Below are 13,726 nucleotides of genomic sequence, written 5' to 3' on the forward strand. Positions count from 1 at the left end.
TGATGCTAAGGTTCTTTTCCTACCTCTGCCCTTTTGCTCTCTCAATTCAATTCAATTTAATGCAATTCATTATAGATACTAGTCTATTCAACAACCATTTATTAAGCTCCTACTTAGTGCCAGGCACTAGGCCAGGGGTGGACCACCTGGGGCCTCAAGGTCACCTGTGTCCCTCTAGGTCCTCAAGTGTGGCCCTTTGACTGGATACAAACCTCATAGAACAAATCAGGGGGATTGCCCACCCCTGTGGCTGAGCACTGAGGATAAAAAAGAAGAAATTAAACAGATCCTACCTTCAAGGAGATTATATTCTAGTAATGTAGAAATATAATTAGAGTACAAAGTAATCAGATAGAGGACAGAACATCAGTGACTCTAGGGGGTGGGGAACCAGCAGGCCTCATTTTTTTCCCTCTACTTGTAATGCCTTTCCAACATCATCCTCTACCATCTCCACCTATCCAAATTCCTTTGTTTTTTCAAGGACCAAAAAAAAATGCTGACTTTTATGAATTTTTCCTTAATCCCTCTTTTCCCATCCCCTCAACCAAAAGTAACACCCCACTTTGACCTCCCATAGTACTGTGTGCCTCTTACCAGGCCACTGGATCTTACATGGGAGGGAGGGAAGGAAATAAGTAATTATTAATTGCCTACTACGTGTCAGGCTCTGTGCTAAATGCTTTACAAATATTATCTCCTTTTATATTAAAACTATTTATGACCATGACTTAATTATCAGTTCATTGACCGCGTGGTCCATATCTTACTCCTCTAGCTTTCTCCTATGGTACATGGCACAATGTAGGGCACATAGTAGGTCCTCCAAAAGGTTTGTTGACTGATTCAATGAATGAATGATGTCTGCTTTCTTCCACTGCACTGCTTACCTACCATGAGAATCCATACTTTCCTTTCTTACCTTGGTCAGATGAGGGGATGGAGTCTTCCTTCCCTCTCTTCTCCCTTCCCTTCATCACAACTCTTGGCTCCACACAGGTAGGGAAAAAGAATGAGGTAATGTCTCCACCTGCTCTTAGAGCTCTGAGGAGAGATGTTAGACAAACAGAAGGCCTTATTCAATTTATTAAACACACATTCCCATGTCCAAAGGCCTCTTGGCACATGAACAGAATTATAAAGAAAAAAAGAAAAACAGATGATAAAAAAGGCATTTCATTTCCAAGACTGGGGCTGAGCTGGACAAATAAGGAACATGTGTCTTCCCAGTCTCTTGATCGTCCATCCTCAACCAGCTAGCTGTTTCTTTCAAGCCCTGAGTAGAGTTTATAAGTGGTACTGGATGTCTCCTTAGGGATAAAACCCTGCTCCTAAAATGTCAAAAGCTTGTAGAACCCTTAGAACCTAGAGCATGAGTGTGGGAGGGCCCTTAAAACAGCACAGGTTGGAACTGGGAGGGATCTTACAAAATAGAATTCAGGGATGGAGGCGACATAGAACATTGGTGCTAATATGGATATCATAGCACAGAGTGCCAGAGCTGGGAGAGGCTAGAGAGCATAGAATGTCAGAACATGGAAGGCCTTCTAACAAATCAGAGCCGGGAGGGACCTTACAACTCTGACTATTACAACACAAAATATTGGAAGGAACCCTCAATGCCAAGTCTCATCTCTTCATTTTACAGATAAGAAAACTGAAGCCTAGAGAAAAGATATGCCCTGCCCAAGACCAGGAAGTCACAGATTTGGAGTCACTCAATCCATAATACTGGTTGATTTATTTAACTTACCTGGGCCTTGGTTTCAACAAATATAAAACAAGGGATAAGAGATAAGGTGGATATGTTCCTAAAATCCTATAATCTTGTTATGTCTGAGTCAAGGGGGTTCATGGAACCATGAAATCCCACATATAGAAGGAAAGGTGAAGGAAGATGGAGGAAAAGTATCTTTGAAGGGTCCAGCAGGATGTAAACTCCTTGAGGGACTCTTTTTCATTTTGTCTTCAAGTCCCAGGCCCCTGGCATAATGCCTTGCCCATAGTAGGCACTTTATAAATGCTTATTGAATAAATGAATGAATCATTTAGCTCCCTTTTCCAAGCATCACGCCCTTCTAAATTCAAACATGAGCCCTGCTTCTCCCCAAAAGACAGAGTTCTTGTTCTTTCTTCCCAAACCTCGGAGGAAAGGATCCAGATAGATGAACACACAGTCCTCATTCCCGGATTCCCATCCTGGAGGGGGGGATGAGGTGGTGGAGAGACTCTCCATCTTTCCCCACCTGTGACTCACTCCCCTCCTGCACCACTTGGCTCTCTTTAATCTCTTCCCAATCAGAGGAAACTATTTATATATCAATACAGCAAATTGCATGCTGTTTTCTCCTGCATTCTCTTGGGAGCATCACCTGATTTCTCTCTGTTCACGTCTTTTCAGATCATTTGGATTACTAAGCTATTTGTGTGTAAACAGACATTGTCTGCTCCCGCAGACACTGCTACCAACACTCTGGATCTGTGTGTGTATGTGTGTATGTGTGTGTGTATGTGTGTGTCTGCGTGTGCCTGTGTGTGTCAGGGGATGGGGGAGAGTTATTCCCAAGGCTGAGCTTGCCCATAGTTCATCTATCTCTTTCAATCCAAAGAGAGCAGCCACTGGGGCTGCCTCAGGCCACCCAGAACTTAAAAGGAGACAAAAAAGAACAGGGGATGATGGGCTATGAATCATTCCAGAGAAGGAATGCTGAGGGTGGAGATGGGGCCAGTGTATGCAGCAGGAAGAGCAGGGATTTGGGGTCCCGCAGATCTGACTTTGAATCTGGGGTCTGCCACTTGAGCTGGGTGTCCTCGGGCACATAGCTTCATGTCTTATCTCTCCTCTGGCTCTTCATCTGCAAAAAATAAATCTTCCGAGTAAATGGTCTCTAAATTTCCCTTCCAGCTCCAAAGCCTATGATCCTAAGGGAGGTATTTTGGAAAAATAAAGAGCCAGAATCTAAGGCCCTAGAAGGCAAAGAAAGCGTCCCTTTCATCTTTTCCTGCCCCACCCCTTGCCTCAGTGCCAAAGAGATTAGGAGTATCTGCAAACTGCAAAGAGCCAACTCAAGTGATAAAAATCTGATGGTAAAATCTTGCATTTAAGGTAGCACTGTGCCTGGCATAGAGTAAGTGATCAGGAAAATCTATTGATTAAATGATCAGAGATACAGAACTGGGGAGGACCTCAAAGACCTGCTAATCCAGAGAGTCTTAACTTGGACTCCATTGACAATCCCGCCTAAGATTTCCATGGACAGATTTGGGGAGGGGGGGAGATTCAAATGGGAAAAATTATGTTACTATTATATAGATATTACACTATTTTCACTAAACTCTAACTATACATTTAACATTTCTTTTAATTATCACGTTTTTTGCAAAACATTTTTTTTGAAAAGGGGTCTACAGGCTTCCTGAAACTGCCTAAGGGGTCTGTGATGCAAAAGAGATGAGGAAGCCCTAGTCTAGTCCAGTCCTTCATGTTGAAGATGAGGAAATGGACCAGAGGGAGGGGAAGTGATTTATCTGAGGTCAAACAGGCAGTGAGTGTCAGAGCTTAGGTTTGTAGGGCCACAGACTTAGGTCTCGAAGGAACCTTAGAGGTCACCTAGAACAACCTCTCTCATTTTCCCAATGAAGAAACTGATGTCCAATAAAGTAATGTGATTGTTCACACAGCTGTAAGTGGTTGAAGTTGGAATAAATGTTGAATTGGACCCCAGAGCCAATTTTCAATTTTTTCCAGCCAGGTCCAAAGCTTGGTGACCCTACTGGAGGTCTTCTTGGCAAAGAAACTGGAGAGGTTTGTCATTTCCTTCATTTTACAGATGAAGAAACTGAGGCAAACAGGGTTAAATGACTTGCCTAGGGTCACACAGCTAGTAAATATCTGAGGCCAAATCTGAACTCAGGAGAAGAATTCCTGACTTCAAGTCTTACACTCTGTGCTCTATGGCACCACCTAGCTATCCTAGCCAATAGATGCTTAATAAAGCCATTGACTGGTTGATTTATTTTATTTATCTATCTACCTGTCTAGTTATTCATTCACTCATTTATTCATTCATTTGTTTGTTTGTCTGTTTTAAAAATCAAGCATATAGCATAGGTCCAGGACGCAGGAGATATGGCTTGGCAGCAGTTCACATAGAAAGGTCCTGGGGCTCTTAGTTGACCACAAGTCCCCAATAAGTCTGTGAAACAATGTGGGTCAGGATGCCCAATCAGAGGATGGATTTCCATGTGCCAATGGATCTCCAAACTCTATGTCATCACCTTTGCCTCCCGCCCCCTCCCAAACCTCTACCCTTGACCCATACTAGCTATGTGACACAGGGCAACTATCTAACAGTGTAAATTACAAACAAACTGCTGATCCGCACTGACAAAGGGAATATCCACATAGGGAATTCCCTTAATAATCTTAGGTCCAGGATAAATAAGAAATAAACAATATAAAATAAGGAATAAAATGTAAGAAATAAAATAAGAAAATAAATAAACATAAGAAAAACACATTTGAGCAATTCCGTGTGGCCACTGGTTTCCTGGCTGGTTAGCTGCATCTCCATAACTAGACTGTAAACTTAAAAAGCACAGTCTGGATCTTAGCATCTCAATTAAATTAAACAATTTTTATTAGGCACTTGTTGCATACAGAGTACTGTGCTAGGTAGTAGGGACTATGCAAAGTTTAGATAAGACAGGGTCTCTGCCTTTAGGGGACTCATTATCTCTTCCAGCCCAGAAGAGATACTGGAGAAAGAGAATGGTAGGGCCTGAGTTCAAGCCTCAGTTCTGTCATCTTCTGGTAGGAAGATGCTCCTCGGTCTCAAGAGGTCTGGGCATGCACCAGACTCCATCACATAGACAATCCAGCCTCAGATGCCTATGGAATGGGCTCCTCCCAACCACATGGTAGGCAAACACAGGCTACCAACACATCCTCAGTTCTCACTGAGATCCTCCCAGAAGCAGTTCTTAGCCTCCCCATTAGAAGGGATGCCATCTCAGGGAGTCTGGCCACCCACAAGATCCCAATTACACTAGTAGTTGTGTGACCTTGGTTCTAGAGTTATGCTCAGATGATCTTAGAAAATGAGACTGGTGTCAAGAGGGGTTAAAGTTGTCAGTGCTCTGCCCCATGCCTGCCATTCCTCTATATCTGTCTGTCCTTCTCTCTCTCTCTCTCTCTCTCTCTCTCTCTCTCTCTCTCTCTCTCTCTCTCTCTCTCTCTCTCTCTCTCTCTCTTTCTCCCTCTCCCCCTCCCTCCCTCCCTCCCTCCCTTCCTCCCTCCCTCTCCCTCCCTCCCTCCCTCCCTCCCTCTCTCTCTCTCTCTCTCTCTCATTGTATGTCTGTGTACATGTTGCTTCTATCTAGTAGAATGTAAGGTCCTTGAGGGCAGGGTCTGTTTGGTTTTTGTCTTATCATTTTCAGTCCTGCCTTGAGCAGTGTCAGGGACACATAACAGACACTTCTAATCAATGCTTGTTGAACTGTATGGAATTATTGAGAGGAGGAAGCCTCTCTCTGACCGGGGGGCCCACCGACAGGGCCAGGTGGGGAGCAAGAAGATATGATGGTCACAGGTAAATGCTCTCTTCTGCACCGGCCAGCTGCCAATGGAAGTCCTAGGCCTATTCCTGCCCTTCACTAACAAAAGCCAGGAAAAGGAAAGGGGTCAGGGTACATGGAGGGGGAAGCTTTGCTAAATGGGGAAAGAAAAGGAAACTCAAATAATCTAAGCAGGTAACAATCCAGACAGCCTAGGACCCAAGCAGGCACAGGAAAATGGCTGCCCAGGTGAGGAAAAACCCAATGTTTGCTAAATCTGGAGCAATATGGAAATGGGACTTCTTATGATCAGATTATCCCTTCCTAGGGAGTTACTGAGATGGGGTTAATTAGGGCCAGGGTAGAGATTGAAGTTCAGGATTGGGAAGGAAAAAGCCACAGCCAACAGGAAGGTCTTGGGCCAGCCTCAGGTCCTCCGAACCTCTCTGGGGATACCCCAGACCCAGGGTCGCCCGGTCCCAAGTCGGCCAAGCCAACTCTTGGGTCTTGGCTCCTCTCCCTCAGAGCTCTTCTGAGGAAGCTGCAAAGCTCCAGGACTGCCAGGGACACAAAGCCAAAGGCTGACAGGAATTTCCGATGGTCCCCAGCTGCCCTCCCATAGTCCCTGAGCCCACAGCCCTGTTCTCTCTCAGCAAATAAATCCCCCTGGGATCACAGAGTCTCGGCGGCCTCTAGTGGCTGAAGAATAAAGAGCCAAGAGGGAGGGATGGGGGGACAGGGGAGGGAGAGTGTAAAGTGAAGGAGAAGGGAAGGAAAGAGGGGGAGAAAGAAGGGACAGAAAAGAAGGGAAGAGAAAGGAGAAGAAATGGCAGAGAGAGGAGAAAATAAGAGGAAAGGGGGGAGGAAAGAGGAAGAGGAGGAGGAAGAGGAAATAAAGGGGGAGGAAGAGAAAAAGAAGGGGGAAGACAGAGGAGAGAATATAAAGGAAGGAAGGGGAGGGAAAGGAGAATAAGGCAGAGTGTTGTATGGGAGGGGATCAAGTAGAAGGAAAAGGAGAAGTAGGAAGAAAGGAAAGTGGAAAAAATGAGGGAAGGGATGGAAGAGAAAGAGGAGAGGAAAAGGATGTAAAGGGAGGAAGAAGAAAGTGGAAATAAAGGGATGAGGAGAGGGGAAGTGTGGAAGGGGAGGAGGAAAGAGAAAAAGAAGAAAGAAAAGAAGTGAAGGGAAAGATAGGACAGAGAAAGAAATGAAGGCAGGGAAAAAGAAAACAGAGAAAATCAGAAAAGGAGAAGGAAAGAGGAGGGTGAATGGAAAAAGAAAAGAGGAGAGGGAAGAAAGGGAAATGTGGAAGGGAGTGGGGAGAAAGACAGAAAGGGGAAAGAGGAAGCCGAGGAGGAAGGGAGAGAGGAAGGTGGTGGGCAGAGGAAAAGGAGGCAGAAGAAAGCCAGAAAAAGAGGCTCCAGGCACTTGGCAGGGGGAAGGGAGAGGGAAGGCTGCCTCTGATTCTCTTCTCCCCCACCCCATACTCAGCCTCTCCCCACAGCCATCTTGCCTCTTCCTCTAGACAACCCCCTCATCCCACCCCCTCCCCCATCTCCCCACTCCACCCCCAGGATGTGCCTGCCAAAAACCACCGGCTTTCCCTCTCCTCCTCACGCCTTCACCCCAGGTAAAATTAGGATAAAATGAACATCAAGCTGTCTTGAAATGGAAAGAAATGATGGAAAGGAGGCCTGCAAAACATTCCCCCCTTTGCTTTGGGGGTGGGGAGGAGGAGGTGTCAATTAGTAGAAGAGAAGAGTTTTAGGGCCTGAGTCTAGGTAAATGAGCCTTGGATACCTGGAACTGCCACTGTCCAGCAGCCAGGGTGCCCACCGAGGCACACCCCAGGGATGGCTCAGGCTCCATCCCCTGCAGCACTTCCCCCCAAACTCTGGCCTCCCCCACATACATCATCTCCATTACATCTGAGGACTAAAGGGTATTCGTGACCACTAGGTACTGGCACAGGACATTAGGATGGGCAGAACTCTTAGGGGGTAGCTACACCATACAGACCACTGCTCAGGATCTGGCAGATATAGCCACTAGGTTCCATGATGGAGATGGGACCAGCCCTAAGAACAGTGACTGTCTGTGCCACCTTTCCTTCTGAAGCCCCTGAAGTTCAGCCTCCTGGATAGAGAGGAAGGATGGGGTCACCTGAAGGCAACTGATAAGAATGTACCCACAAATCTCCTTTTTCCCTCTTGAGGCAAATGAAGAGGTAAACTAAATGATCTGCAGGGTCTCTTTCAGTTCTAAAATTCTATGCTCTCAGGTTCCTTCCAGCTAAATCTATGTTCTAACAGAGTTCCTTCCAGCTCTGACAACCTGTGTTCTAAGAGCCCTCCCAGCTCTGACATCCTGTGTTCTAAGGGCCCTCCCAGCTCTGACATCCTGTGTTCTAAGGCCCCTCCCAGCTCTAACATCCTGGGTTCTAAGGGCCCTCCCAGCTCTGACATTCTGTGTTTTAAAATCCCTCCCAGCCCTGACATTCTGTATCCTAAGAACTATTTCCTTTCTAACATTACGTGGGTCTAAATGTCTGCTCTGAAGACGAGCACCAAGGCCAGGAGCTTCTGATGAAAGCAGAACGCTAGAGACAAAAGATTACCAAAATGGTGGCCCTTCTGATGGGCAAAAGGCAGGGCCGGTTCTCACTCTTGACTATAAGATGGTAACAGACTAGGACTGGAGAACAGAGAAGACCCACAAACCCTGACGACCCTCCCCCGGCAGACAGAACCTTCTTTCCCATTTAACAACCCAATCTCATCTGCCTTGCTCCCTGCTTCCTATAGCCCTCCTCTGCTCCCCAGAAACCTAATCTCCAAATGTGGGTCTCATATCTGTGCCGTGTGAATATCATTTGAAAGAACTAGGTTTAGTTAGCCTAGAAAAGAAAAGATTCCATGGAATATGGCAATCGTCTTCAAGCATTTGAGGGGCCACCGTGTGCACACACAGATCAGGCTCAATCTGCTTGATCCCAGAGAACAGAACTGGGAACAGCTGGAGTTGGGGAAGGGGAGGGAGGAAGAAGACATGTGAAAAAGCAGATGTAGGCGTGGTGTCAAGATTAATTTTGTAACAGTTAGAACTACCCCAATGTAGAATGAACTTGTCTTTGAGAGTGGAGACTCCTTCACTGAGAATTTACAAGCGAAAGCTGATGATCATATGCTGGATATTTTGTAAAGGAAAAAACAAAACAGACACTTAGAGGGAAAGGGAATAAGCACCTACTGTGTGCTAGGTACTTTTACAAATATCTCATTTGGTTCTTACAACAACCCTGGGAGGTAGGTGCTATTATTATCCCTGTTTTACAGATGAGGAAACTGAGGCAAGCATAGGTTAAATGACTTTACTAGGGTCCCCCAGCTAATAAGTATCTGAGGCTGAATTTGAACTCAGGTCTTCCTCCCTCCAAGCCCAACACCCTAGCTAGCACAGCCTAGCTTTTTCCAGAGTTATGAGTTGGATTAGTCACCTCTGCTGGTCCTTCTAACCCAAAGATCCTGCAGTTCTGGGAATACTGACTGATTGGCAGCACTGAAATCCAAGTCTTACAGGAAAAGAGAGGGCAAACCAAAGGAGATTGAGATGATGAGTCGTGGTTCCTATGGGAAAATGCCCAGGTGTTGTAAGGAGCAGGGGCAAAATGAGTCAACAGTGTGATGCCAGGAAGACCCTTGCTATGGGAAGACAGGCATCATATCCAGTCAGAGAAAAAAGAGTATGTGCCCTAGTCCAACTACTTTTGGGGTGCTGCACTCAGTTCTGAATACCTTATTCAGGAAGGACATTTGCATGCCCTTTTAGCCCATCCAGAGGAGTCTGAAGGGCCAAGATGGGAAAAGCATGGAGAACATGCCATATATAGACTGGCTGAAAGAACTGGGAACATTGAGTCAGGAGACAGGAGAAATGGAATTTTGAATTTGATAATAAAGGAAGGACTTCCTAACCATTAGAACTGCCCTGAAGTGAAACCGACTGCCTTGTGGAGATATAGAGCTTGTGCCCTGCGGGGAGAGGGGAGGGCATTAAACAGAGTTGAGGCCAAATGACTACCTTTCAGCTTGTTTTTAATTCACATGATCCTACTGTCTGTCTGTGTGTGCGTGCACGTGCGCGCATGTGTGTGTCTCTCTCTGTCTCTTGGTCTCTCTGTCTCTCTCTGTCTCTGTGTGTGTCTCTGTCTCTGTCTCTCTCTCCCCCTCCCTCCCTCTCTCCTTCTCTCTTTGTTTCTCTGTCTCTCTCTCTCCCTCCCTCCCTCCTCTGTCTCTTTCTGTCTCTCTCACTCTGTCACGCAAGCACACACACACACACACACACACACACACACACACACACACATACACACACACACACACACCCTTTTTAACTAAACCTGCCATCTTTGGCCTTTTGTTCAAGCTGGCCCCCTCACCCCTCCTTCCCTCCATGCTTGGAATGTTCCCTCTCTTCCCTTCTGGGATCCCTAGTTCCCTTCAAACCTCAGCTCAAACACCATCAATCAATCCATCGACAAACATGTATTAAATACCTACTATGTGCACAACACTATGCTTGATGCTAAGGATAGAAGGAGAATAAAGAAAGCAGTCCCAAGGCATTTGAATCACCTGGATGTTCTAGCGGGCATTTTCTCTTCAAGCAAGATTTAGACTCATGGCCTCTGAGGTCCCATCTAGCTCTGAGATTCTGTGAGAAAGGAAAGCGAGGGAGGGAACTGGAAGGCCTTAGCCCTGCCATAATGTAAGCGGCTCTAAATTATCCAAGGCTTCTGACAGCAGGAATGGGGATTTTTTCCTATTACAATGGCTGGGGCCCTCCCGAGGCTAAAGATCTGTCACAGCAAGGACCATGAATATCACTAATTAATAGATAAATGGCTTGGAAATAGTGGCCTGCCCACACAACTCCCCACAAACCACTGTTTGACTGCAAACATGTCTCCCCCCAGCCACAAAAAACACAGTGAGCTTCCATGCTGAGACCCATCACAGACTCCTATTACACCCGCAGGCAGCCCCCTATACCAGCCAGTTTTGCCCAGAGCACAATCATTGGGCAAAAACCCTCAATTCACACACACACAATCCACACCCATCATCACAGGCACACAAACACACCCAGACTCACAGGGATTCTCATATTCTTGAATATGCTTGAATTCACATTCGGACATGGTTACACAGAGAAAGATGATACCCTCACAGACACACACACACACACACACACACACATACTTAGACACATTCAGATAATCACATGCAGGTATACACACACTGATACATATATAGCCACATTCATACACACACACACACACACACACACACACACAAAGGCACACTTTGAACCACACAATACAACCACAAATAAGATACATCCTCAACCTTCATGTACAGAAATATACCTACTGATATATAGACATAATGAACCATATACATACACACACACAAACAAACACAGAGGAACACCTTGAACCACACACATACCCTCAACAATACAACACAACCAAATACAAGATACATCCTCAACCCTTACAAACAGGTACACATTGAACTACACACATACACAGGCACATCTTTAACTACATACCTACCCTGAACTATACCACACAAACCACACACAACATACATAAAGTCACATACTCATTCTCTCCTCTCCGTCTCTCTTTGACTCTCTGTTTCTCCCTCTCTCACACACACACACACATACCACACCACACACACACTACACAAACCACACACAAGAAACACACAGTCACATACTCATTCTCCCTCCTGTCTCTCTCTGTCTCTGTGTATCTCTGTCTCTCTCTCTCTCTCAAACACACACACACACACACACACACACACACACAAACACACACAGCAACTAGGTGGAATAATGGATAAAATGCTGAACATAAAGTGCTGGACTTGGAGACCTAACTTTGAACCTTGCCTCTGGCACATCCAGTGCTTTAAAGACATCATCTCATCCTCTAAGCAACCCTGGGAAGGTAAATACTATTGCCATCCCTTTTTACAGATGAGGAAACTGAGGCAGGCAGCGATTAGGTGACTTGCCTAGGGTCACACAGCTACTAAGTATCTGAGACAGGACTTGAATTCAGGTCTTCCAGACTCCAGGTCCAGCATGCTAATCCATTGCACCACCAGGTGCCTAATAGTTCTCTTACTATCTCAGTTTTCTCCTCTGTAAAATGGGAATGAAAAGCGTCTCTACCTTGCAGTGTTGTGAGGAACAAAGGTGCGAATGCCTGTGAATCACTTTACACACCTTAGCACCCATAAAAGTGTGAGCGATCATTAGCACCCAGGCGCAGGTCCTCGCCCACACGGCTGCCCACCGGCTCACACACGCAAACACTCCCATCCTCCTGCCCCCTGGAGGGCTTACACATAGGTAAACAAATCCCACGCCCACCGACGTCCGCAGCACAGACTCCGGGTCCACGGGAGCCGCCCAGACACACGCCTCCCCCCGCCGTTGCCAGGACGACAGCCTTGCTCCCCTCCCCCAGTCTCCTCCAGTGGCCCATCAATAAATAAACAGCACGCGGGAGAGTGGGGCTGGGGGAAGGTGCGTCTCGGCGAGCCAGCCAACTCCTCGCCAGCTCCTCTCACTTCGAGATAATTAGTGCGAATTGGATTTCACACTCATTGGCCCCGCAGCGAGCGCTCCCTTGGAACAGAGACCCGGGATTTGTGCGGGAGGATGCTTTAATGTCTCTCGAAGGTGTGACCGCGGGGACCACGGCTTTCAGCCGACGGTGTTATGTGCACAAATATGGACAAGCTTGCCCATGGCCGTGTACACAAAGCCATGCACCTACCGAGAAAGGTGGGGGTGGGGGAACGTGCTGGACCCCACGGCGGGACACCTGGGTTCAAATCCCACTTAGGCAACTCACTGGCATCATGCCCGGGGACTCAGTTCTCTTCCAGCCTCAGTTTCCTCCTCTGTCAAATGGGGATAATACTAGTTATACTGCCTATTTCGCAAGGTTAGGGTGAGGAAAGTGTGAATTCAGAGAGCCTAGAGGCTAGAGATCTGACCTTGGAGTGTGGAAGACGCTTCAAACACCTCCTCTGACCTCAAATGGTTGTGCAATACTGAGCAAGTCCCTTACCTTAAGGATTGTAGTGTCACACATAGGGGAAGGAAGGAAGGAAGGAAGGAAGGAAGGAAGGAAGGAAGGAAGGAAGGAAGGAAGGAAGGAAGGAAGGAAGGAAGGAAGGAAGGAAGGAAGGAAGGAAGGAAGGAAGGAAGGAAGGAAGGAAGGAAGGAAGGAAAAAACGAGCATTTGTGAAGTACCTACACTGTGCTAAGCACTTTACAAACATTGTCTCATGTGATCCTCCTAATAGCCCTTGGAAATAGGTGCTATTATTATCCCCATTTTACAGTTGAGGAAAATGAGGCAGAGGGGTTAAATGAATTGCCTGGGGTCATTTGGGCTGGGCTGGATTTGAACTCGTCTTCCTGAGTCTAGTTCCATGGCTCTGTGTGTGTGTGTGTGTTCATCCTTCATTGCTGAAGAAGACCATGCCATCAGAGAAATAATGACATGACTTGCACTTGACTTTGTTTTGAGTGAGGGAAGGCTGCGCAGGTCACCAGCCTCACTTCTCCTCCAGAGCCATCTGAATGCAGTGACCAGATATTCATCAGGATGACTGGAGATGACCCAGGATGAGGCAACTGGGGTTAAGTGACTTGCCCAAGGTCATATAATTAGTGAGCGTCAAGTGTCTGAGGTGAAATTTGAACACAGGTCCTCCTGACTCCTGCACTGGTGCTCAATCCACTGCACCATCTAGCTGCCCGGTTCCCATGGCTCTATCCAGTGAATGGATCATAAGATCAGAGGCTTAGGGAAAGAAGGGACATAAAGGTTTCCAGTTACCTCCTTATTCCATCTGAGGCAGCTCGGTGTTACTGTGAATAGTACCCAGGCCTCCAAATCAGTGAGACTTGAATTCCAATCCAGCCTCAGACTTTTCCTAGCTGTGTGATCCTGGGCAAATCACTGAGGCACTCTTTGCCTCTGTTTCCTCATCTATAAAATGGGGAAATTGATAGGACCTACCTCCCAGGATGGTTGTGAGAATCAAGTGAGTTAGCCTACATAAAGCATTTTGTAAAC

General features: G+C 46.6%; 1 long non-coding RNA gene across 1 annotated transcript in view; it reads right to left on the minus strand.

Annotated features, from left to right (window-relative positions):
* LOC140504336 (uncharacterized) overlaps positions 1-12,045 on the minus strand; it is a 38,415-nt gene extending 26,370 nt beyond the window's left edge. Inside the window, exons 1-2 of the long non-coding RNA XR_011967060.1 lie at positions 11,857-12,045; positions 923-1,044 (exon numbers count right to left, since the gene is read on the minus strand). This is a non-coding gene — a long non-coding RNA (uncharacterized lncRNA). The remainder of the gene's footprint in view (positions 1-922; positions 1,045-11,856) is intronic.
* Between the last annotated feature and the right edge of the window lie 1,681 nt (positions 12,046-13,726).

The sequence above is a fragment of the Notamacropus eugenii genome, chromosome 5 (assembly GCF_028372415.1).
Source record: "Notamacropus eugenii isolate mMacEug1 chromosome 5, mMacEug1.pri_v2, whole genome shotgun sequence".
Taxonomy (NCBI): domain Eukaryota; kingdom Metazoa; phylum Chordata; class Mammalia; order Diprotodontia; family Macropodidae; genus Notamacropus; species Notamacropus eugenii.